Here is a 27,039-nt window from a genome sequence, read left to right as displayed (position 1 = left end):
AAAAAAAACATAATCAGCAGCAAAACTAGTGTAAAATAAATAATGTTGCTTGTGTATTAATATGCGGGGCAAGTGTAACCACCCTGGTTACACTTGCCCCGAATCCAAAAAGCCACTTGCCCCGACTGCAAAATTTCAGGGGTAAGTGTAACCACGCTTGTAAAATCTAAACAATAGGAATTAGCACAGATCTGAAATTATATTCAGATTCTACATGCAAAAATTAGTTTGTAAACCAAAAACTGTCAAATTTACATTAAAAATGTGAGTATGAAAAATTGTCAAAGTTTGAGGTCGGCACTTGCCGATGGAGTGGAAATGTAAGCCTTTTTTAAACATTCTAAAACTATTACTTGCACATATTTTATATGCATTCTTAAGGCTAAATATAACAAAGGAAGGTCCAAATAACAAGATATGATAGTATTTAGGTCCAAAATTATCTTATCAGTTGAGTGATAAGCCGTGGTTACACTAGCCCCCCGGTTACTCTTACCCCACTTCACCCCATATATTTAATAACTGATAACATAAAAAAACGAATGAAGATAAACCGAAGGAGATAACTGTCCCTGCTGGAATTAAAGGGAGAGTGAGAACGTTAAGTGAACTGAAAGTGTGGCTACAGATAGTAGTCCTGTCTGAGAGATAGCCTCTTGGATCTGACTTTTCTGGTTACTACTGTATTAGCGGAAAAATATGTTTGACAGGATCGGTTGAATCCTATTTCCAACTACTGTAAAAAAACTATATTCGTATGGTAGTAAATTTATTTTGCCACTGTTTGTGAATGAGTATGTAGGTGGGCAAACATGAAGTGCCGAAGGGATAGTGTTAGTAGAAATCTGTAGTTCCTGGTTGATAGAGGACATTTGATTTATAATGGAAAATAATTGTATGACTGGTATTGGGTGAACTGTGTCTGGTAGCTGATGTGAGTTGCTACTGGATGGGCGAACTATGTTTGTTGGCTACTGGTTATGGATGGACTGTGTTTGGTCGCTGATATGAGTGGCTACTGGTTATGGATGGACTGTGTTTGGTCGCTGATATGAGTGGCTACTGGTTATGGATGGACTGTGTTTGGTCGCTGATATGAGTGGCTACTGGTTGTGGGTGAACTGTGTTTGGTCGCTGATATGAGTGGCTACTGGTTATGGATGGACTGTGTTTGGTCGCTGATATGAGTGGCTACTGGTTATGGATGGACTGTGTTTGGTCGCTGATATGAGTGGCTACTGGTTATGGATGGACTGTGTTTGGTCGCTGATATGAGTGGCTACTGGTTGTGGATGAACTGTGTTTGGTCGCTGATATGAGTGGCTACTGGTTATGGATGGACTGTGTTTGGTCGATGATATGAGTGGCTACTGGTTATGGATGGACTGTGTTTGGTCGCTGATATGAGTGGCTACTGGTTGTGGATGAACTGTGTTTGGTCGCTGATATGAGTGGCTACTGGTTATGGATGGACTGTGTTTGGTCGCTGATATGAGTGGCTACTGGTTATGGATGGACTGTGTTTGGTCGCTGATATGAGTGGCTACTGGTTATGGATGGACTGTGTTTGGTCGCTGATATGAGTGGCTACTGGTTATGGATGGACTGTGTTTGGTCGCTGATATGAGTGGCTACTGGTTATGGATGGACTGTGTTTGGTCGCTGATATGAGTGGCTACTGGTTATGGATGGACTGTGTTTGGTCGCTGATATGAGTGGCTACTGGTTATGGATGGACTGTGTTTGGTCGCTGATATGAGTGGCTACTAATTGTGGGTGAACTGTGTTAAGTCGGGTGACCAGAGTTGTGTGATGAACGCAGTAGCAGCCATACAGAGGCCCCGGAGCGCTCACAAGTCATGGCCACAACCACCAACTAACTAACTGGCCAATACCTGCTATCGCAGAGGGGAAATTAACTGTACACAGATCGCCGGCTTCCCCACATACTCTAAATAAACTGAGTCGATGTTTTAAAGTCTGTTTACACCAATAAAATAGTTGTAAGTATATCATTTCGCAACGCTTCAATTAAATTTAACTTAAGGATTCCGTGCAGTTATCAATTTCAAAACACGTTCCAACCCAAACGATTACCTTTAGGTTATCTTTCATAATTTGAATATTGGCGTCTGGCGATTGTGTTTTACATAGTTTTGTCCGTGCATCGATGATAATGATATACACGCTGTTATAATGCAAGAGATGCGCGTGATATGGGCCAGATCGGCCGAGGAGAGATCTCACACCGGCCATAACGTCTCTAATTAGAAGCTGGTGATAATTAATTGGTTCCGCCTAGTGAGCAACAAGTCCACGGATACGTCGAGGTACTATGAATGTTCAAGGTTAGATATAGTCAATATTGCTTAGAAATATCTCCATATCGAGCATAATGACTAGTTTAAAGTCTAAATGAATGTTTTAACTCCTTAGTTTGTATGTGTTTATAAAATACTAACACGAATTATAATGTGTTGCGTACATGTTTGTCGTAGTCAAACAAGGAACTCAGATTTTGGGATTTTTACGTTCAAAATTGTCAGCTAAAATGCTTCAGTACTTTAAATTTTGATAAAAAGTTTGCCTTCAACAACGATACGTATGCAATATATGCGATCTTCTAATCCCACATGTGTTTTTATATTTTGGGTTCAAACCCTGAATATAATATGATATCTTCCATTGTCTGAACTAAAGCACGTCAATGAAGAAGACCATTCTAGATATGAGGTCTAGCGATTTGTTTAAAAGATTTTAAGCCGTGTTCCTTGACATGACAAGGGTCCGTTATCCCAGTTGGTTCTAACGACTGCACGCCAATCTGCACGCCAAGGAGGAAGGCAACTGCAGATATGAGATCTAGCAATGTTTTTCTACGGCAAGTCTATTGTTTGTGACCAGTCTGGTGCGAGGAAATTACGAGAGCATTCATAATGATAACACGCAGTGTTGTTGACCCAGACCCACAGGCTGTGACACAATATGTGGAGTAAGTTACCTCAGAGCATTCATTGACATTACGTTACATTGCTCCTGTTTATTTTAGAAATACCAGTATAGGAATAAACTCATGAATAAATAACCCATGTTGACCTCTACAGCGACAGTCTAGCCTCCCTTAAACATAAAATCCTACACGTTTAATTAATTCACACCACATTACACTTCACATCCAAATACAGATTTACACCAGACTTCACACTACTATATACTACAGAACTACACCACTTACATTAGAATACAACAGATCAAACTCAGACATCCTACCATACCACATTTCATTATCATTGTTATTGTTATTATTATTCTTATGCCTTGTTTTTGTTATGTCATAGTTTATTTATTGTTGATCGATTGTATTGTTGTTATTGCTGATGAAATGTTGTTTGGTTATAATTTAATATTTTGCATTCATATATTCTTATTATAATCTTAACTGATTGTATTTTGTAAATGGCATTGCCGTGGAAAATAAAAAATGAAAATGAAAATGAATAAACTCCGTCATGTTAAAAAATAAGTCGATTAAATTAGTTGTATGTGCTTTTTTAAGTACATAGGAGTGAAATTCTGGTAATTAACATTGATTTTGGTTATATTTGATTAAATCTCTCTCAGATACTACAATCCTACTAGTAATGTTTGAAATCGGGCTTATATTGTTAACAGGATCGCTTGTAAACCAACAAGCTTACTAACACATACAGTTTCTTATTCCAGGATTTGACATTCGAGTGTTATAGACTGTCGAGCACACCAGAGTAACCAGTACAAGTGTACAATAGTCTTGTCGTGAGTGAACTAATCACTCTGGTAGACCTCGTAGTCGAGACTCGCTCGATGAAGCAATTTACTTGGGAATCACGGATGAGCTGTAAAGTGTTTTGGGCAAATATGAGAGCGATAGGGTGGCCGTCCCGCCCCGTCATTTGGGCCGATCAAATTACATGGCGGGACGTAGACCGACCTCCGCCGAGTGGCGAGCGGCCCAGGGCTCACTGGGAACTAAAACTACGACTCTAGGCTGACTACAAAGTGTAAGTGTTTTACTTTACTTTTTACTTTTACTTTTCGTGATGTAGTAGAAATAGAGCATAAAAATCCCTAAATTATACTCTAAATTATCTTACTAATATTATAAATCTGAAAGTTTGTGAGTTTGTGTGTGTGTGTGTGTTGCTCAATCACGCATAAACTACTGGACGGATTAGGCTGAAATTTGGCATGATGATAGCTCACATTCCCGATTAACATTAAAGTATATTCTTATCTCAAAAATCCTTTCGGGCCCTTTCCGCCCCAGTGGCTCTGTAGTTCCCCATGTTAACCTTATGATTTTTCATATTTAAAAGGAATTAATGAATCTTAACAGCTGTTTCAATTAAACAAGTTGGTTCTGTTCTATGATGTTCAATAGCATAAAAGTCACAAGGATTACCAACAGGGTGCAGCACTATTATTTTTTTTTTAATTTATGACAACAGCTAATTTTCAACCAAAAGGTGAGTGAGCGTAGCGAACGAACTTCAACCTGGAGGCGAGTTAGCGTAGCGAACGAGCTAACCTGAAGGCAAGTGAGCGCAGCGAACGAGCTCCAACCTAAAGGTGAGTGAGCGTAGCGAACAAACTTCAACCAGGACGTGAATGAGCCAAGCGAATACTCATGAAGTTAAACGGGGCAAAGCCCGCGGGTACAGCTAGTCTCTATATAAAACTAACTTTTCACAATGCTATGAGGGAGAATGTGTAGTTTTGGATTGAATGATTCGTAGATAAATAATTATCGGAGCTTCACACAAGCACTAAAATTCTCTTATAGCCACTCACAAGCCGTCAGACATTCTGCAGATTACCAAATGCACTCGTCAAATATTCTGCAGAGCTTCACACGAAGTTTATGCAGAACCTCGTTTGTAGTCGTAATATATTATGCAGATGCACACATACAGCTCTCAATCGGTCTTGTAAAACCGCGAAACATGAAAGCGAGTCCAACTTGTGGCTTAAGACTGTCATTTCCGAGATTGGGAATCTCCTTAAAAGCACATGATATTTTTCCTGTAACTCCGAGCAGTGGTTTCAGCCATTACATTCGAGTGAAAGTGCTGAAGTAATGCATTGCGGAGGACAACCAGAGGTCAACTAGGAAACTGTCGCTTTATTGTATTACAACTACACTTCTAAACATATAAATGTATCAATGAGCTCATGCAAATTTATTATCTCCTGCAGCTATCAATGGCTATCTTCATCGTCAGTTTGTTAAGAGTACTCTCTACCTCTTGGACATTTACATTGTAAATCAAAATGTAAAATCTACACATTGATAGGCAAGCATGTTTCTTTAAAACCTTTTTTCAGCTCGTGTACATCACAGGGAAAATCCACGCATATTTTTAGAAATATATTTTCCTGTAGATGTGCAGAATCCCTTAATAGATTAAAATAGGAAAAAACACAATAAATGAATTTAAAATTTTAAACAAATCAACATGGGCCTTATTGGTTGCCATGTTGGTGACGAAATAACAGTGAAATATAAACAGAAAATCAAAACAAATCTTAACGACCTCTTGTACATATTATATTTCCTATTTTATTTTAATGTCCAAGGTGGGACGAAAATTCTGAAAGTAAGTCGTGCGCACAAATATTTACGTGACTATTATAGTTATTCAGTTTTGAGGTGATTGATTTTGAAGTATTGATTTTGATTGCATGGTTTATTCTCATCATTTGGTTTTGCATTCACTCCTGTAAAAATTTTCGTCGTCAAGAAAGTTATAAAGTTTTACTGAAATATATAGGTAAATTAAACAGTTTTGTCTACGATGAGGTTATTACAGCACCATAAACAACCATTGTCCAATATTTTTATCAACCCTGTTTTTTAGCGAATTTCCCTATAGGGAAGTAGCTATTACCGTAGGTGGCATGGTAAGACCTAGGCCCGGGACCGATTTACTTTTTCATTTTGATGTCCCCAGAGGCCAGAAACACCATTCGTTCAAATTTTTATATATGTGTATATATATATATATATATATGTGTGTGTGTGTGTCCGTGAACACGATAACTTGAGTAATTTTTATCCGATTTTGATGAAATTTGGTTTGAAGGTGTAAGGCGGGATAAACTTGAATGAGTTCGCGAACCAGCATGATCGGACCATGGGAACGGGGTTTTATGGGGTAAAAATTGGTTTTTCTAATTTTTGACCCCCCCAAACGCAAAGTTTCCCAATTTCTCTTCAGACCTTCTTAAAGAGCTTAAAAAACAAATAATTTAGTATATCAAAGTGTTTTTGTACTATTATTAGTTACGGAGAAAATTCAAATAATTGTTATTTTAAAATTCCCATGTTATTCTTATGGGGAATATTGTAAAATGTTGTAGTCTGCTTGTTTATGGATATATTTTGATCAAACTTGGTAAATTTATTTATTTTATACTAAGTTATTAATATTTCTCTAAAAAACACACTTTTTTACCCTCCCTGTAGCATCAAGCCTATGTACTCATAAAAATTAATGTTAATTAAATACATTTAATTGAAAATCAATTCAGGAAACTGGAAATTCGCTTAGTCGGCAGGTTTGCTGCGGCGGGGGTATTTTTTTTTTAGGCTCAATAGGATTTCTTGTGAGGCTATATGTATGCAATTGACGACTTCACAAATGCTTGTTGATTGATGGGTGAAGATAACTTCGTTAATCATATGATTTGACTGACAAATTAGTAGTTATGAAAGGAGATGGTTTTATGGAGAATTGAAATGAAATTGAAATTTTTTTTTTTTTTTTTTTTTTTTATGTATGTGTGATAGGAGGGGTAGATGTGATTGAAAGTTGAGGGGTGGGGTTTGTTATTGTAATAGAATGAGAGAATGAAAGAGAAAGAGAGAATGGATGATGAAGAGGGTAATGAAAGAGAAAGGGATAGAGAATGTTTGGGGTTGTGAGTGAGTGATAGAGAGAGTGAAAGAGAAAATGGGGGAGGAAGAGGGGTATTGAAAAGAGAGAGAGAGAATGTGAGATGGGAGTGAGAGAGAGAGAGAGAGTGAGAGAGAAAATGGGGGAGGAAGAGGGGTATTGAGAGAGTGAGAGAGAGTTAGAGAGAGGGGAGATAGAGGAGTGATAGAGAGTGAGAGAGAGAGAGAGTGAGAGAGAGAGGGTGATGATGGAGGGTGTTCATGATGATGTCATTGTGTTATGTGTGTGTGTGTGTGTGTGTGTGTGTGTGTGTGTGTGTGTGTGTATTGGTGTGTGTATTTGGGTGTGTGTGTGTTTTTATTACTGCTTTATTCTGTATTATTTGGTATAGTTTATTATCAATTACTCTGTTATAGGTGTTGTACATTTTAATGGACAGTAGTATGTTTTTATAGTTTGTAAAATTAAAAGATTTGGGTAAATTCTTTAGTCGTGGTATGGTATCTTTCAATGTCCTGTACCCGTATGTTTTACTTCTTACTGTAACGAATTCTAGAATGGGATTATTAGGAGATGTATCTTTGAATTTACCTAAGAGAGTATTAGAAATGAAATGTTGATCTTTTGTAAATGAAGTAGTATCAGTAGTGAATACTTGTATTGCAAATGAATCGTTGTCTGTGTATATTAAATTGAACGGTGGGAAGTACTTTTTCAAGTTATTGTAATACATGTGGTACATGTATCTCTTACTTAGATCTAGTATTGAAAATCCTACAGGTATGGGTTTCTTGCACTGGACCCTTTTCTTTTTCATGAATATTATATAGTTGTTTTCATTTAGAATTAGTCTGTCTATGAACGTGGGTTGTTTTATTAAGTACATGAGTTTCTTAGTGTTGTTGTACAGGAAGTATTTGTTAAGGTTTTCAGTTACTTTTTCTATTGACTTGCCATAGATTAAGTTCGATTGCAGTTTAAAGAAATTTGAGAGGGTTTTGTCGTGTGAGTAGGTTGTTCGTAATTGGGTGTTTATGTCTATGTAGGGTTTTAACCAACATGATTGGTTAAATGAAATGACTCTATGGACTTTCTCTAGTATCATGCCCATTGACAGAGCTTGTTCTAAGGTCTTGTAATGGATCACATAATGCTTTCTATCTTTGAAAGAAGATATTAATGTCCTACCTCCTGTACTTTCATCGTGGTAAGGGCATAGTGGATAGTCTATGTGATCGGTATTGAAAGGGTATTTTAAATCTACTTCTAGAATGTAACCTGTACCATTATTATTACTGATGTTGTATAGGTCAAATGTTGATGGTGAAATCCATTTGAAATTGTCAAGTGGAAGTGGTTCTGTTGACATTATAGTGGCGTATAGACCTATTATATCGTAAAAGTATATACATGAATCTGGTTCTGAGGCGTTATAGTTTGGAAGAGTGTGGTGATTTGATTTTGCATAGCTTTTAATTGCAGATGTATATCCACCTCTTATTCCTTTCATTATCATGTTGTACATGTCTATGTCGTTTAAAAGTTCTATTTGGACTTTAGTGACTTTGAGCATGACGTCAAAACAGTAAGAACCTATTGTCAGGTAGTGGAATATGTCGAGGTTATAGTTCTCTATACAGATTGATCGTATAGATTCTAGTTGATGGAATGGTATATCATCGGGGATGAATTGGAAGAAATCTAAAAACTTCATTGTCGTGTTCTTGATTCTTTTTGATATGCACAAGAACTTCTCTATCTGTCCCTTGAATGGGATGAATTTTATGTTTGCATTGACACTGGTGAAGTAGTTTAACAGTTCTATTCCGAAATCTTTAATTATTATAGGAACAAAATGTGGTAGACGATAGTTAAAGTTACATGTTGAATGGGTGTAACCTCTTACTTGTCCATTTACGTGATTATGGTCAAGGACATAGTCGTTATCAAGAATACGACCACATATGTGACAGGTGTCATTGATTTGTGGTTTGGGAGGATAACAGTTAGGAGGGATATTTCTTTTATATATCCTTCCTATTGATTCACATTCACTTTCTAATGATATCATAAATGTGGATATGTCTGGAAAGGTAAGTGTACGTATTATTTTACTTGATTCATCTATGATATTGTATGTGAGACTTTCTATTGAGTATGTACCTATACGATGAGTGAATGATATATTTGGATTTGGTTCACAGGTATCCTCTTTGACTAACTTACTTTTTATGTCACAGTAAATGACAAAGGGTATCTTCAACTGTTTGTGGTAATTTTTAAAGAACAGTTTAGTACCAGTTTTTGGTAGTGTGACAATTGGATCTGAGGGAGTTGTTGCACAGACGGTTTCATGATTCAGAAGATGGAGTTTCTTGTAGAAATGTTTGAAACACTGTCTACAAATGTACAGTCTAGATGATGTTTTTACTAATTGTTTACCTATGAATGCTTCAAAATTTCTTATCCACATGTAATGGTTACTGTACAATAGTATATCTCGATGATCATGTTTTCTTTGTGGTGTCACTTTAAGGGGAATTATTTTTTTATTCTTACTGTCTAGTGTGTAGACGTTAATTGATATATTGTTTATGGTTTCAAATACTTGTATCTCGTCAAGTTTAACAGGAAAGGAAATACACCATTTATAACGATTACTTATAGATACATATTTGAAGTAATTTAAAATGTTATGGTAATCTTTTTTAGCATCTGCTAATAGTTTACCCATTATAGCTATTTTGAAACATATGTTGTTATTACTACAACATTTAGTTTTCATACTACTTGTACGAAAGGGGTTTACAAGAGATTTTTTACCATTTATGAAAGAGGGTAGTTTGATTCTTCTGTAACAGTGTGATGATCCCCAAACTGGTTCATATCTGTTTATGCGAAGTTCAAGTTTGACTATCGTGTAAATTGCCCAACCTGATCCACGCATTTCTAAATTAGATTTTTCCAGTAATAACTTTTCTATATTACCTGTATATTGTTGATTTAAATCAGTTAAATTAAAAACTGTTATGTTTTGAGTTTTAAAACTTTTTGTTTGTAACTCATCTTCAGATTTTGAAAACTTACATTCTAACAACATGTTATACAACATGTTATACAACATCAGTAATAATAATGGTACAGGTTACATTCTAGAAGTAGATTTAAAATACCCTTTCAATACCGATCACATAGACTATCCACTATGCCCTTACCACGATGAAAGTACAGGAGGTAGGACATTAATATCTTCTTTCAAAGATAGAAAGCATTATGTGATCCATTACAAGACCTTAGAACAAGCTCTGTCAATGGGCATGATACTAGAGAAAGTCCATAGAGTCATTTCATTTAACCAATCATGTTGGTTAAAACCCTACATAGACATAAACACCCAATTACGAACAACCTACTCACACGACAAAACCCTCTCAAATTTCTTTAAACTGCAATCGAACTTAATCTATGGCAAGTCAATAGAAAAAGTAACTGAAAACCTTAACAAATACTTCCTGTACAACAACACTAAGAAACTCATGTACTTAATAAAACAACCCACGTTCATAGACAGACTAATTCTAAATGAAAACAACTATATAATATTCATGAAAAAGAAAAGGGTCCAGTGCAAGAAACCCATACCTGTAGGATTTTCAATACTAGATCTAAGTAAGAGATACATGTACCACATGTATTACAATAACTTGAAAAAGTACTTCCCACCGTTCAATTTAATATACACAGACAACGATTCATTTGCAATACAAGTATTCACTACTGATACTACTTCATTTACAAAAGATCAACATTTCATTTCTAATACTCTCTTAGGTAAATTCAAAGATACATCTCCTAATAATCCCATTCTAGAATTCGTTACAGTAAGAAGTAAAACATACGGGTACAGGACATTGAAAGATACCATACCACGACTAAAGAATTTACCCAAATCTTTTAATTTTACAAACTATAAAAACATACTACTGTCCATTAAAATGTACAACACCTATAACAGAGTAATTGATAATAAACTATACCAAGTAATACAGAATAAAGCAGTAATAAAAAATAAACACACACACACACACACACACCCAAATACACACACACACACACACACACACACACACACACACACACATAACACAATGACATCATCATGAACACCCTCCATCATCACCCTCTCTCTCTCACTCTCACTCTCTCACTCACTATCACTCCTCTATCTCCCCTCTCTCTAACTCTCTCTCACTCTCTCAATACCCCTCTTCCTCCCCCATTTTCTCTCTCGCTCTCTCTCTCTCTCTCACTCCCATCTCACATTCTCTCTCTCTCTTTTCAATACCCCTCTTCCTCCCCCATTTTCTCTTTCACTCTCTCTCTCTCTCACACACAACCCCAAACATTCTCTATCCCTTTCTCTTTCATTACCCTCTTCATCATCCATTCTCTCTTTCTCTTTCATTCTCTCATTCTATTACAATAACAAACCCCACCCCTCAACTTTCAATCACATCTACCCCTCCTATCACACATACATAAAAAAAAAAAAAAAAAATTTCAATTTCATTTCAATTCTCCATAAAACCATCTCCTTTCATAACTACTCAAATTGTTTTCACCCGACAATTACGGCTGCCAGGTTTAATGTGCTGAACGGATCAATGCTAAATCAATCAATCAATTTCGTCGTGTTTCAAAGATGCGAGTACCTATTCAATTTCGAAATATCAATTTATGTTTAACTCGAGAAGTAGCTTACGTCATGAGTAACTGATGTAGTTTACTTTAAGTTTTTACTTAGCCAAATTTCTTACTTTATTTAACCAATAATGAAAACAGTAACCCTTAACAAATTTTCGATACTTTTTGAGTTTTATATTCAGATGCAGTAAACGTATAAATCCCATCATATACTAAAATTGTGTGCGGGGTATGGAAGATTGGAATTGTAATCCGTGTATAGATGAGCTATTCATAGGCAATATGTTGTACCCCATGTCATAAGAGACTGTTCAACCCCAAACTCTGACATACAACCTAACTCCACTTTACTATTTGTCTCGTGGGTTTAATGTAGTTCATTAGATTGTCTTCGACTTCATCTCCAGCAGTTTTGCTTTAACATTTGAATTAACGATGTACAAACCAAAAAAATACTTTAACAACTACAACAATGTTAATTTCTTTTCTTTAGTACATGGTTAAGAGAACTAATTAACATCACACGATAGACGAATATTGCCATGGGTTTGCGTTGTTTAGTCAACGCACATTTGCCTGGCGAAATCTTAATACTTCAACTCCCAAACTCTATACCAGTAATATGGCCCGTTTCAAGAACCATCATTCAATGAACACAAGTAAAAGCTATTAATTTTGTATTCTGTATTTAGGACTATGTCCAGTTGCAGCGGCTTTCCTTAGTGAAAATTCCGTGGTCTGTTTTACGGGATAATATATTTCGTCCATTGGAGTCTTGATATTATTAAACAACCCTTCATTTCTTTCTTCTTTTTTCACCACTAGATTTCGCGTTTAAATCCAATTCATCCATCGCAGTAATTGTTAACCTCAGATAGTATGCATTGTCTGGAGATTGTATACTTCCCATGTACATCTCATCAGCGGCAAAAGTTGCGAGCCGTCAACAGACACCTGTGGCCATCCGCAATCCGATATCGGACGGTACTTTCTCCGAGTCTCCCGTGCCTGCGGTCCTGTTTTAACTAACTCCTTTCTCTTCGCATCCTGCGTTCGACGTGTTTTATGACGTGTTTTATTATTAAGCTGATATTGCGTTGTTCTATTTGTAGGTCAACATGAGTTTTGTTTCCCATCCCTCTTTTAGCTTGCAAGAAGGAGCTTAAGATAACTAACTCTACCGTAGAGTTCCTCTAGGCTACCAACTGCATGTCCTGGACACCAGTGTAAAATCTCATAATCCGCTAGATAGTGGAGGTTTATTATAAACTTACGGATGTAACATATCAAATAATTACTGTATACCTGTAGAAAACAGGGTATATAAATGTAAGTATTATGTAGAACCACGATGGATACTATAGACATGGCTTAGAAAAATCCATAGTAATTCATAGATTTAGATTAACCTATTTGTATTTGTAAATATTACCTACACGAGATTTTATTGATTCCTATCGATCGAGACTGCAGACAACAGCATTAGTGACTGGTATATCACTGTATGATTACCCAAACGAACGTATTTAGGATCGATCTTTCAAAACATGATCTAGCCTAGCTGAGATAATTTTTTCTTCGGTGTCTTTTTCTTTCGTGTGTTTCACAGGAACCGCCACAATGAATAATTATAAGTTTGAGACAGAGGCGCCCAAATATTAGTTAAGGGCCGAATCCTCGTGACCGCTGGGTCCATCAATAACGCGCGTGAGGTCGAGGGTCAAGTGGGGCACGACCGCCATACATGATCCGACGGAAAATTCCTCACCTTGTACTGAGACACTATTGTATAACTGGCTACAGAAGAGAAGGAATAATCTGTGGATTAGTGACTAATTACCCGATGCTGCATCTTCCACGGAGCAACACTCACATTTCTGCGGATGCTTCGGCAGCAGTGCCAACACACGTGTGGTATATTGTGACTCGGTCCCCGGTTTCGAGGTCAGAATCGGGCAGTTTCGGACAAAGCCCTGGGTGCAGCCGGTCCAACAAGGTCAGGAGTATTCGCGCCTTTGTTAACATCTCGGTCGCGCTCGCCAGCTTTATTACCCATTTTGCATGCGGTATTTCTTGACCTTTCATAAAATACAATACCCCTCAGAAGTCGTATCGTAGGATCTCTGGTGGTTAATATAACGGAACTTTCTTTTATCGAATTGGATCCGATCGGATTGCAAAGTTGTTGTTGGTCTTAAATCTTTCGTTATCAAACAACGCCAGGAGGTCAGAGATCGGTCGGAAGGAGTCAAGACTGTCCTGTGAGCCAAACGAAAAATATATTGTGAAAAAGCTGAATCTTAAACAACTTGTCTGAAGTGTGCGTGAATAGGTAATCCAGAACAAAATTTTACTCCTCTTTTGTCTGTAATACATTACATTGGTATAAGATAAAACATGCATTCAATGATAATTTTAGACGACCGGATCGCAGAGTAGAAGTGTAAACAAAATCTGTTATCTCGTTCCAGCCTAATATTTTTGCCTATGGAGTTTCTCATCATCGATGGGTTGCTGTATGTCATACATGATCTCCATAAGTCTTTGTTTGTAATGTTGTAACGTGCATTGTCTTTATTTGATACTAACATGTGCATGTCCCTGAAGATATTGCATGGATTTTAATTCAGTCCAAAAACAATCGCAAGTACCACTCAGCAACATAAATGTGTTTTGTTCAATGACGATGTCATTATATTAGCTAATCTCTCTGATGAAGATGAGATCTAGTCATTTCCTGGCGTTGCGTTGCTTCGTCTCGGCGCAGCGGTCATGCTAGGCCCACCATGCGTAGCGCCCCACTACATAATCACAGCTTCATACAAAGAGGTTGTCGGTCCGTGAACGTTGCCTTAATAGAATCCTCCGTCTGCCATGACGGTCTCTTCTCTTCAGATTGGATGCCTCGAGGAAATGTTGGAAAGTCTAACAATAATTTCACTCTGCCAATCTATCACTGCGTATACAACTTCATATTCCTGATGGAATAGCGTAGTAAAATCCCTGACTACACATTCAACACCTAGGAAACAATAGAACACTATTAGGCTGTACCGTGTTGGTCAACGACGGTTATCGATTTGAGGCAGTAAAAAATTTCGTCGGACTTAAAACATATAACAAATTTTAAGTTCACGGATCACGAAAATTGATGACAGTGTAAAGTGCAAGCGTGACTGATAAGAACCATTAGAGCCATGACGGAGATGAGGTGGGAATAAGTAATACCTGTGCTGTCCATGACCGATATAGACTAACAAGGAGGGAGGGGGGAGCAGAGAAAATAACAGTGGGAAGAGCAATTAGGTAAATATCCTCGTAAATAAAGTGGTTACTCCCACACCTCGTGCATTGGGCAACGCATCCTCCGGAGCCACGGCCTTAAACCGCCCATCCTGACCAGCAGAGGTCTCACAACACAACACACGCAGCTGTAGCGAGGTTACGTGTCAAGGTCACACAATGTAAAGGAAATTCTACCACGCCATCAAGTTGTCATTCCACTGAATTTAATCACAAACTCAGATCACTTACCCAACGAAGAACAACACGTTGGAATAAAATCTGTTGCAATTTGATCCCTTTTGATTCTAGGCAAAATAGTGAATTGCTAAAAATTTGCATCTTGACTCTAGGCTCATAGGTATGTATGACTTAATATTATTCAATATTAACGCCCAATGTTCTGTGAAAGTAGTTTGAGGCGAGTGACCTTTCAGTACACAATGAAGAGTTGCGCTGAGTCAAACCATCTTTTGCTCAATCTCGGAACCGGTCGCGCCGCACACGCACTGCTCGCTGCTCGGTCCTCGCAGTAATAGACGGTAATAGTTTTTCCACGAGTTTTGCCGACACAGATTTGTTGGCATTGTTGCTCCACGATGAGGTGTTGCAACGGATCGTCCCTCCATTCAACCAAACACTCCTGTCGTTCACTTTCACACGGACTCCGCCACGCCAAGCCAACCAGTACCGACTGACTGTACCGTGGTCGCTGCACATCACGCTCTCCCGACTGATTGGAAAACATTGTTTACTGCATGGATAAATAGTGTTGATAAAATCTTGACAATATACTTTTATGTTTGTTAAGATTATATTAACTTGATGGATAGCCTAAGAAATAGTATCTTCTATCTTCTACTTATCGAGCTTCTGATCCAATTATAGTAGATCCAACATAGTAGATCATTGAAAAACCAACTATTCTGCAACTAGCCAACGAAGCGTACTTTGGTGGATAGACTAAATACAGTACTACCTGGCCACTGGCCATTTAAAATCCATCAAGTGTTTCCGACACCAATATAAAGTATAACTGTTAAGGTATCTAGAGATTGTCTGAAAAGAGTCTGACCGAATTGATTTAGCGAGCATGTGGAAGGTTTTCCAGTCCTTACTGTGCCATTCGGCCTGAGCATTCCGAAAATAATTTAGTATTACATATACAAATATGTCACATCTACCATTGACTCTACAGACTGCTAGTTATAAGGAATGGATCATTACCAAAATATCGTACTTCAAGGCTGACTTAAAATAAAATTACTTAGTTTGTGTGATTTGTTGAGAGAGCTGTTTTCTAAAATCATCCATACATATTCCATCCCAAGTGCGGCAATTTCTCGGCTCTTGCTTATAACTTACATTGTTTGTCATATACAGTAGTCACAAGCCACTGTCCATAACTAGCTTGTGAATATAACATGCATGATTGTTAAATGGTGCTAAATTTAAATTAAGTAATTCAGAAATGCATTTAAATCGATTATTTGAACATATTACGAATCGTATTGCTAAGACCATCGCCAGTACAACAAAATAAAATTGATTAAGACAATTTTTATGATCATGATAAGTTTAGTTTTCATCACGTAAAAAATCGTAAATAATAATAATAATAATAATAATAAAATAAAAGTAATAAAATATTGTTTCGAAATATACGGTATAAAAGTATCTGTTTTATGCTGGCTCACTCTTAATTAAATAAAGTGTACATGTTCCACTTCTGTAATCACGACTTTACATATAATTGAATGACCTACATGCCTTATACAGTAACATTTACTGTCCTTGTAAAACATCAAGTTAAATGTCTCTTTTAATATTCATATTACCTTTTTAGGTTATCAAGAATGACAAGAAAAACCAGATTTATGATGATTGTATGCTATGAGGACTGAGTCCTCAAGAAAATCACGCATGTTAAATTTAATTCTAGTATGGATCTAATGATGAGAAAACACCCAGTTAAAAAACCTAGTTAAAAAAAATGTTGGATACTGTATGTTTACCATTTATGCGAATAAAGCTAAATCATCAAACATCTTTATTGTTTCTGGACGTAATAGTGTAGAGTCACCACTTACGATAATACATGTAAAAACGACTTAAACCTTTATTATAAAAAAATAGAATAAAGTTGTCATTATTCCCTATTTACTTGAAGACTGATTTTCCCTGTAGGATTTAATTTTTAGCGCTGTAAAATAATATTTCTTAAGTAGGCCTTTTTCTTAGAGAATTATTTTAATGTTATATTGATGATATTTCGTTGTGAACTTAGCTCGGTCTTGACACATTCAAGGGTTAAAGAAGCATGGATTATGTAACTATTTCTTAATAGGCTCATTGATATTGGCATGAGACTCATAATCATAAGATGTAAGGGGGATGCTACAAAAAACAATGTTTTATACTTCAAACATAGCGATGTAACCTTAAGGCAACACCCTACCTTATTTTTTTGTGATGACAACAAACATAATTGGGCCACGTCCCTGTACGAGTTACAGAAATTGGATTTGGGGGGCTGCTTCAGCCTCCGGCCATATGTTGCGGATGGAAATTGACTCACTGCGGATCCGTAGACCCTCTAAAGTTAACAATGTATGCCAGTAATATTTGTTTTGAGTGAAATGAACAACATAAACGACTGATATTGTTCGTGTGGGACAGAGAGAGTTGTTGGGAACTAGGTTCTGGGTCTAGGACATGCACTGAAGACACTGCGTCGTTGCTGTGCGATATCTGCTGTTGACGAAGACATTTAATAAATTCCATTCTAAATGTATTTTAAATTAAATATATCCAGTGCTTGTACTTGTAATTAACGTAACATTTATGGTTGCAGGAAAGTTTCTTACCCGCAAGTTACTCCGTAACAGCTACTGGTAATTTATTAGTAATTCATTTTGTCATTATAAACTAGATCGTTATACATTTGTCAATCAATTGAAGAGAGATTTTGAGATATCTACTGTATCAGAATATAATCAAACGGTTTTAGGATTTAAAATTTTACGAGTATCAGGAAAACATTTTCTCCTAAGAACAAAAATCGCATAAAAATTAGACTACTCACGAATATAGATTCAAACATATGAATTCAAAAATAAGTCAGGATAGTTAACAATACCAATGATAGCATTATCACGAACTTTTTGTTCAATAGTTATTCCACCACAGAGATGGAATAACTATTGAACTGTATCTTTTTGTTAATTCTATAGTGCTAGTTAGAACTATAATCCGTTAAAGTCTAATTCAGACGATTCTTAATGTTTTTCATATCAAAGCTTGAATGGTTATATTATAAATGAATTAATTTGACTTATATATATATATATACTAGCTGAACCCGGCAGACGTTGTCTTGCCTTTGACTATTTATAATTTAAGTACCGTAACGTTTAATTGTCTTATTGTATATGAAGTGCTTATAACTAAATTAAAATAAGTACGACAACTAATGAAACACATATAGTACAAAGGATAACCGATTCTTTATTATTGCTCTTATATTAATGCTAGTGGGTAGACAATATTTTTGGTCTTTCTATTCGGCTCAATCACGTCCTGGTTGAAGTTCGTTCGCTATGCTCACTCACCTTTTGGTTGCAAATTAGCTGTTGTCATAATAAATGTAAAAGAAATAATAGTGCTGCACCCTGTTGGTAATCCTTGTAACTTTAATGCTATTGAACATCATAGAACAGAACCAACTTGTTTAATTGAAACAGCTGTTAAGATTCATTAATTCCATTTCTCATAAGGTTAACATGGGAAACTCCAGAGCCACTGGGGCGGAGCCGATTGGACGGATCACGAAATTGATGGTGTATAAACCTATTCCATGAAATTCTACACGTATGTACCAAGTTTCGTGGCAATCGGCTCAGCGGTGTCTGAGTACTTCAACCAGGACGTGAATGAGCCATGCGAATACTTATGAAGTTAAACGGGGCAAAGCCCGCTGGTACAGCTAGTAGATATATATATATACAAACATCCTCTTTTATACTTATAGATATAGATGGGTTAATCTCCTTTGGCAGTTATAGCAATGCTGTATGCAGTATATCGGTTGTCCCAACTCTACCCAGTACGAGAAGTGTTTATGTATGACGTTACCCAACCCGCCCCCGGCAACATTCATCACATAACTCTCTCTAAACACTCTTATTGACACACTTACAGATTTATCGAGCTGGTGTACGTAAAGATAAGAAAATCCATTACTGCTAAGTGATATTGTAATTAGGGCCACCCATTCGTCTACTGGAACTGGAGATATATCGTCAATGTATTTGATGGATCAACATCAAGAGTGGTGCCAGAACTAGCCTGCTTGAATGAGCGTGTTAATGTGACGCAGGATGATGTTAAGTTTTACTGACTTTCATGAAAGCGTAAGTTTGTTGTGGGCATGCAAATTGTGGACTATTTATACTTAAATAACTTTTTTACGAGTATCATTATACTTGTTATTCGGTATGAGATTTTGCAAACAAACGGTTTGACTTCCTCTTAGCTTGCATCCATTGTGTAGTTTTATTTAAACAAGTTCACAAGGACTTACAATAATCATTGGGCTAGAAATTAATGATGATGACTAGCTAGTAATTAAAGATCGATTTTAGATAGTTTAGTAACACCATCCACCAGGGTTTGGACCGACTCCTTCTAAAAACTCAAAAACATCAAACATACCAATTAATTACTTAGATAAACACACACACGCACACAAAAACACACACCACCTACAAGTAAAATACTAAGATAAAATGGTAGTGCAAACAGTGTATGAAGTGTGTTATTTACACAAGGGGGAGAGGAATAGCAGGTTATCGAACCGGAGACATGTAGTCTGCCATTGTTGAAGCAACATATATCCGGAAGGCGCGAATTATCCCGCCGAGAAGTGGAACTAAAGGGAACGGGACCTTGATGTGATGGCGTCCACGGCACGGCACAGTACAGCGAGGCACGGAGTCGTATAGCACGGCACACCACAGAGGGGCATTTGTTTGGGATGTAACTAGTTATTATTTTTATAAGGAGCCATCGTTCTAAATTACTTGGATTTTGATCTTTTAATCAGTTTGAATAAATGTAGCGACAAATTTATTCACTACTAGACTAACAAACCCACTAGGTGTAGCCTCAAGTACTCGCATAAATGAATGTAGCTATCCCAGCAAAATATCATGCGCTGCGCAGTTCCAACAGCAGGGTGGAGCTGAGAAGCCTTGTCGGGCCTTCCGGGTGGAAACAAACGGGAACAGCTGTTCGGAGGAAGACCAGACAAGTCCGGCGGTGAGCGGTGGGGCGCGCTTGGGGCCAATGACGTCAGACGCGTGCCGAGCTTATCAGTTATCGTAATAACACGGTGCCTCTGTCAGCGCGAGCGACGCTCTTATCTCGGCGGCTATTCGTCCACGTCAGTTGTCTAGTAGCGTCTTGTGCGGCTACAGCTGCGGCGTGCGGCGTGGAGTGTCGGCCATTTTATTCTACCAGGAACCCTTTGATTTCGGTAACCATCGGGTGAAGAACTGAGCAAAGCTATAAATTATCGGGTACCAGGCTTCGATCTGATTTCTCTTTGAGGTGGTCCATAGTCTCATCCTGTTGCGTTACCTCGAGCTAGATGATCAACTTTCCTGGATTCCCCGAAATTAAATGAAAACGTTATCTAAGATAATTACTATGAAGTTGTAAAGAAGATTGTTAGGCGAGATAGTCGAAAACAGTATAATCTCTGTCGTAGAAGTGGCACTTGCCTATGTAAATTTGTTAAAATAATAATATTTGTCAGCTGTTGGAGAGACATTTTAAAGAGTAACAACATATGCTTACTTGTCAGATGCACAACCACAAGAGCCTGGCCGAGTCCCAAGGTGGACCGGTGCTGTGGCTGGCCAAACATTGTCTGAGCTCTGAGCTCTGTATGACAATCCACAACCAAGGCCATCTGTATCGTGTAACTTGATATCCTCTTGTTTACGTTATTTTGGAGTTGGGAGTGATCATGTATCAAGCACGATTTACCACTTAATATCCCTAGAACGTTTACACAATAGCTTTGGAAATGCAATAAAATATATTGATTTGAATAAATAACATGGAGGTTTACCAAGAAAAATTTAATAGCAAACAAGCTCTAAACGGAGCTCAGGTGGTGACCGGTTGAATGCAGTAGGTTTATAGCGACCTCTGATGTGAAGCTAAAGTCATGTTCTGTTAGGCGAATTGCCGATAAAATAAAATAGCAGTAAATCAATATTCTTGGCTGAAGAACCGTGTTGTAAAATGTGCTTCGAGTAGTAAAATAATCCTGCTGACCTTCGGTTCACTATAAAGTAGTGAAGTCCCACCCCACAAGTCTCGAGATCGGAGTGAGGTTTAATATGCACAGAATATTTTGGATGGTCATCTTCATTAGGCTTCATTTGTATTCTCATAGCAATTATAATTACATTTAAAAAATAAATCTTTCTATGTGGGATGGATTCAAGTTGATTTAACTTCTAAAGTGATACAAAGTGATTGAAAAAAATGACGCAAAGTAGTAAATTGCTCGTATGATAATCAAAACTGAAACTTATGAGGGACAACACATTGGTCATTAAAAGTATTGACGTGTTATCAACCTAAAAGGTTTGTCTGAAATCAAATCACTGCCATACTAATATCATTAGTCAGCTGGTGTTGGCGTCGTGTCGTCTGTTGTGGACTGCAGATGATGGTCAGGATGGTCGACGAGTTGGGTTGGCAGTGGCCGCAGGGAAGGGTGCAGTGATTGTTGTAATGGCGTAGTTAACATATCAGAGATTGTCAGAGCGGCGGAGTTATGGTGGCAGCGGAAGTTACGATCTCCGCGTGTTCTGTCCGTCACACCACCACCAACGTACACCGACACACCAACACAACAACACACCACTGACATACTGACAACCGATCATCAACCGACCCCAGCCAGCTCAATGTAACGGTCTTACGAGAAAACATGGGAATCTGCACATGTCAGAAGCACAGTGGCACACGTGCCAACGTCCGTCACATGCAGGGTGACAAACTTTATTATTGATAAATGAACTGCGAATCTGATCGGTTATAGTGCTCACCAAGAAAGTCGCCGGTCCCGTCCGTTTTGAGAAAAGTTACACACTTTTTCGTCAATAGAAATTAGACGCAGCTGTCATTGACCATCGAGATTTTACAAATCAGTCGTCTCGAGATATGTTTTATGCCATTATAAACATATAAAATGATGTTAACGATTAATGTAAACGCGTAGTGGAAGCTACTTATCAACTAGATCAGAATTCAACTCTTGAGACATTTAGAAAAACAATCTGGTTTTGATCGACCATCTCCGGGATGAGCTGAAACAGCGCGTGACGACGACGCCCGGATATTCGCCGATCAACGGTTTCCAACTCTTCTAATTAAAGTAATCTAGGGAAGCGGCGGGCGGTGCAAGCAGGTGCTTAGCTCAAGGTCACACGCAACTCTGCCACTATATCCTCTTAACATTGCCTGTTAGTACTTGATGTCTTAATACATCCACTAGGTACTACCAGTGTCTACTATTGATGCTAAACATGTCGTTGATAAAGCATAAACCAGGCAATATGGCTGCTTGTTGAGCATGTCAACATTGACAACGGCTAACGTTAAGTTAAATTTTACTAAGTTCCCCACATACATTTCGGCCACAGGCGCTTAGATAAATATTAACATACGCAACAACTATGGCATGTTTAGTCCCATATATAAAAGGGAAGTGTCGGTTAAATACATTTTGAACGAATGAAAGACTATTCGAATCAAGTATGATGCCAAGAACTAGTTTTTTTATTTATTATTAAGTGAAACTTCCTTATCCCACTCGGAACCATATGGTTTCACCAACAAGGCTGTCTAGCTCTGATTTTCTACGTAATCCCAACATTCCGTACTAACCATCATGCCAGTTTTATTGTACTTAATTTTTCTGTGGGTATTTGTATTTGTATGGCTGGTTCTTCAATTAGTGCGTGTGTTTCTTTAATTTGTATTTAAATTATGTTCATAGTATAGGCCTATATTAAAAATAGAAAATATAGTGTTATCAAAATCCTACTCTACTCATATGATAAAGCGTATTATATTGTAGGATTGTATGAATGTTTGTAGCATAGATATTCAACTCAACTGGTACATAATCTTACTATAACTCGTTTTTATTAGCTCACTTTCGTGTCTGTTCGTTACAAATTTTGCAATTGATTTTTTTAACTAACTTCTTGATGAGCTAGAGACTTGAAACTTGAAACATAGCTCACAAATGGATGACAATGCAATATTAAATCATTTTATTTTCATATTTCTCTTGGGCTACGCCCCATGGGCTTCCAAAGTTTCAACGTTTACATTTTGGAAGAATGTAAATATAATATATCAATTGAAGTCAGCTGTAAATGCTTTAATTTGTCAGTTTATTCAACTGGCAGAGGTTAAGAGGTACTGGTCAATGAGTGTATTCATTGTACAGGTTCTGCTCCCGAGAGATTCTAAATATAAACAAACATTTTCAAGTAAAGATAAAACATCTGATTACAGATTAAAAGGTTTTGGTTATGCACTTACAGTCCGTATAATATAGATTTAATATATTTACATATCAAAAACTAAAAAGTAGAAAATAATTTATAAATATGTGGAGAAATTTATAAACTTGTGAGAGTTAAAACGAAAAACGTGGAGCGCATGCAATAGATAATAATTTAGAAGGGGTAGCTGACGATAGGAAACAAACAAGTTCACACAGTACATCCTGTTTGTATGATTTACATCTCAAGATTTTGCACGTTGGCATTTCATTTTTAGATAAGATTTTTTCACACATCTATTAAATAATAAAGGGAAATAGTAAAATAATTTGGCGGGTAAAGATAAAACACAGGTCAATACGAACGCACTCATATATCATGACAGCTATGCTAAAATATCACCATATCACCTACCTTGAAATGTTATGATAAATCCAAAACTGTTACTGATGTTGTCTGTGGGTTTACATGCACATGACACACTACGTCCACATATCCGAGCACATTGTCAGTGACGACTTGGGCGATTCCCCGCGTTCAAGTCTCCGCACACACGTGTTGTTGTATCAGACAGCGCTACACAAGGTCTACTCGCCTCCGCTATACACACCACACTGACTCACTCACTCACAGAATCAGCTCTCTCCTCGCCTTCCCCCGCTCCTAGGCTGCTTTGGCACTCATAAAAAAAAATAATAATAATAATGTGTAGATATACATTTTCTTTATCCGCGGGATCTATTAATTTAAGCAATGTATAAGTGAAGATTGGTGTCATAGGAAAAGACTCATAGGAAAATATAAAAAAGGCTATTCATCAATTGATTTAATAACCAGATAAAATTATTTGTCAAATAATTTTACCAAGTAGCACAATTTAAAAATGTTGAGGACGATGTTAACGTAAATGATTTTCAACTCTCTCGTCGCCGTCCATAGCCTCTTATCAAGTATAGTTTTACAATAATGTCACCATATTTTACTATGTATATTCGATCGATTCAGTCAGGTAGGTAACTTAATAATGAAGAAAATACATAAAAGTCATTATTATTTCTCGTTATTAAAATGCCCTACTGGAGTCTATAGCATTTTTAAATGTATTATGGTGATGGTACAGTATTTGTAATCAATAAACGTATTTTCTTTAAGCCATATATTAGGTTTTATATTATAATCATTTGATGTTTATATATATATATTTAAATTTTTGTTCAAGTGAAACGTGAAAGTAATTCATTTTTAATTTGAACTAATTTAAATATTCTTAGGTGAAATAATTTTGTTATTCAATCCTTAAAATTAAAATTTTTGTTAAATAAGCATTACTATCTTTATACTCAAAATAATATGTTTTTGGCACGCTTATCAATATTCACCTTCTAGGTAACAAAAATTGAATCCAAAGCATAGCTGTCAAATTAAAAGAGATGATTCTATAGTTTTCAGATTATACAATTGATTAGTTTGACAAAAACAAATAAAAAGACTCACCTAAAGCAACCAAAGATAACTTTTCGATGATTTATAGTTACTTGTAGATTGTGTTACGTAATAGTAGCTTAAACCTCTTGCAATGTGTTCATAGGGGACGATGGAGGTTTTTAAGGGTACATGTTGCGTTGTATTGAATGATTAATTTGATCACAATTTAATTTTATTCACAAATTTATTTAATGATTTCATACAAATAAACTTGCATATAAAGAAATATTGTGAAAAATCTCAATGTTTTATAAATATCTGATGGACGTTATAGCATTGACTATATAAACACTAGTGTTTATATAAGTTAGTCAATGGTCATAGTACCAATTCTGTTTCTCCATGGACAAAGTAAGTTTGAGTTTTTGTGTCCGTGTCCGGTCCAAGTAGAACTGGGTGAAGTGTTTGTCTTGACAAAACAGTTTTGTCAATAACCTTCTTGCTCTCCTCTTTGCTTGGCTGGTCTTGGCAAAAACATAATTACTTGACTCCCGCGAACAATCCAGTGGTCACAATTCATTAACTCGACTTTTTCTTATTGTGTGTTAGCTCCTCTTTCTATTTCGGATCTCGTTTTAGTATGATCAAAAACAACAATACATTATTCAACAGGTTCAAACCTCATATTGAATTGAATTGAAAGTTGAACCAAGTTCGCCCAATACCATAGAGTAGGGTTGAAGTACAAGCGCGTTTGATCATATCAATGGTTTGAATCATGCACGGAAAAAAAGTAGGGTTTAGCATGATAAAACACTACAGATGTACATTTATGAACTAACTTTTGAAAATATCGATGGTTTATATCGTTTATTGGTATTATTTAAGATATTTTAAATCTATTCAGATACACTTTAATTTTTTTTCTAGAGTTAAAACTTTTATTTACGTAATTTGTCTTTCCATTTTGAGTTTGAACCAGATCCAATCTCCAATCTGGCTTTGACCATTAGCTAAATATCAGATTAGCGCATCTCAGTGGCAGACTAAACCGAATGTGATTGCCTTCTCAGATTCTCCTAGGAGGAATACATGTACGAGAGATATAATAGGTGGCATTGTAGAGGGATAGCTTTGCGGGCTACATGTCACTAACTGAGATTGAAGAGATAAGCCAGCGCTTGTCTCAAATGCAGATTGGAGTGATAGACTCGCGAGAAGTGGTTTCACCTGCTGCTACATCCGGACCTGATAACACAAGTGATAGCATCAGGCCATTGTTAGCTGGGGATCTGCAGGGAAGAGCTTCAATTGTAATTTGTAATTGGTTGAGGAGGAGAGAGCACCAAGACGCTGGGAAGATGCAGTAATAAATGTCATCAGTTTTCTTCATAAGCTAGGTCAAGTTTAGGAAATGTAGCGAAACAAAAATGCATGAGTTTTTTGTTGACTGTTCAGCGGAGCGAAGCGAAGCTCTTTGGGATCGACTTCAATGCAAACTTTCTAACACATTACCTCAATAACGGCTGGACATATTTTTGCCAAACTTATCAAGGTTGTTTTGTCAAATGTTTGGAATGTTTAGACGAAACCAATTAAAATTTTTGATAATGCCTCTATATTTTAAAAGTAATTTAATTCTTTTTAAATTTTAACATTGGCCTTATGGGTTGACATGCTGGTTACAAAATAATGACATAAATGTAAACAAAATAAAGAATCATAGCATATGTTAAATCAAGCCACGACCTAAGCACAGTACAAAGGTAAAAACTACCTTTACAACTTTTGCCTGCATTTATTAAGTACTAGCAACCCGTCCTTCGTGCGGTGTTGGCATATAGGGATAAAAAGCTTATTGCAGTTATACTCGAGCTTTGCGTTTTCAATGGGGGAGGACACAGTTTGATAAAATTTGCTTCTTTAAATTTACGGTATACATAGTATTACACATCTACCATAGCCATAATGTTCTACCACTTCAGCTAAACTTCCTAAACAATAGGAAAAATTTAGTTTAAAAAAATTCACAAAATATCTAAAAATATTCATTAAATAATAAACATAAACAACTGTAAACAATCCTACTTTGACAG

At 36.8% G+C, this 27,039-nt stretch overlaps 1 protein-coding gene across 1 annotated transcript in view; it reads right to left on the bottom strand.

The window, feature by feature from the left end:
• LOC128986508 (ras association domain-containing protein 10-like) overlaps positions 1-24,044 on the bottom strand; it is a 76,168-nt gene extending 52,124 nt beyond the window's left edge. Inside the window, exon 1 of the mRNA XM_054406912.1 lies at positions 23,933-24,044. The gene's annotated coding sequence lies outside the window, so the exon portion shown is untranslated. The remainder of the gene's footprint in view (positions 1-23,932) is intronic.
• Between the last annotated feature and the right edge of the window lie 2,995 nt (positions 24,045-27,039).

This window comes from Macrosteles quadrilineatus, unplaced genomic scaffold, assembly GCF_028750875.1.
Source record: "Macrosteles quadrilineatus isolate MER2022 unplaced genomic scaffold, UCM_ALF_1.0 Scaffold_2__2_contigs__length_208266976, whole genome shotgun sequence".
In the NCBI taxonomy this organism is placed as follows: Eukaryota; Metazoa; Arthropoda; class Insecta; order Hemiptera; family Cicadellidae; genus Macrosteles; species Macrosteles quadrilineatus.
This window is presented reverse-complemented; position numbering and strand designations above follow the sequence as displayed.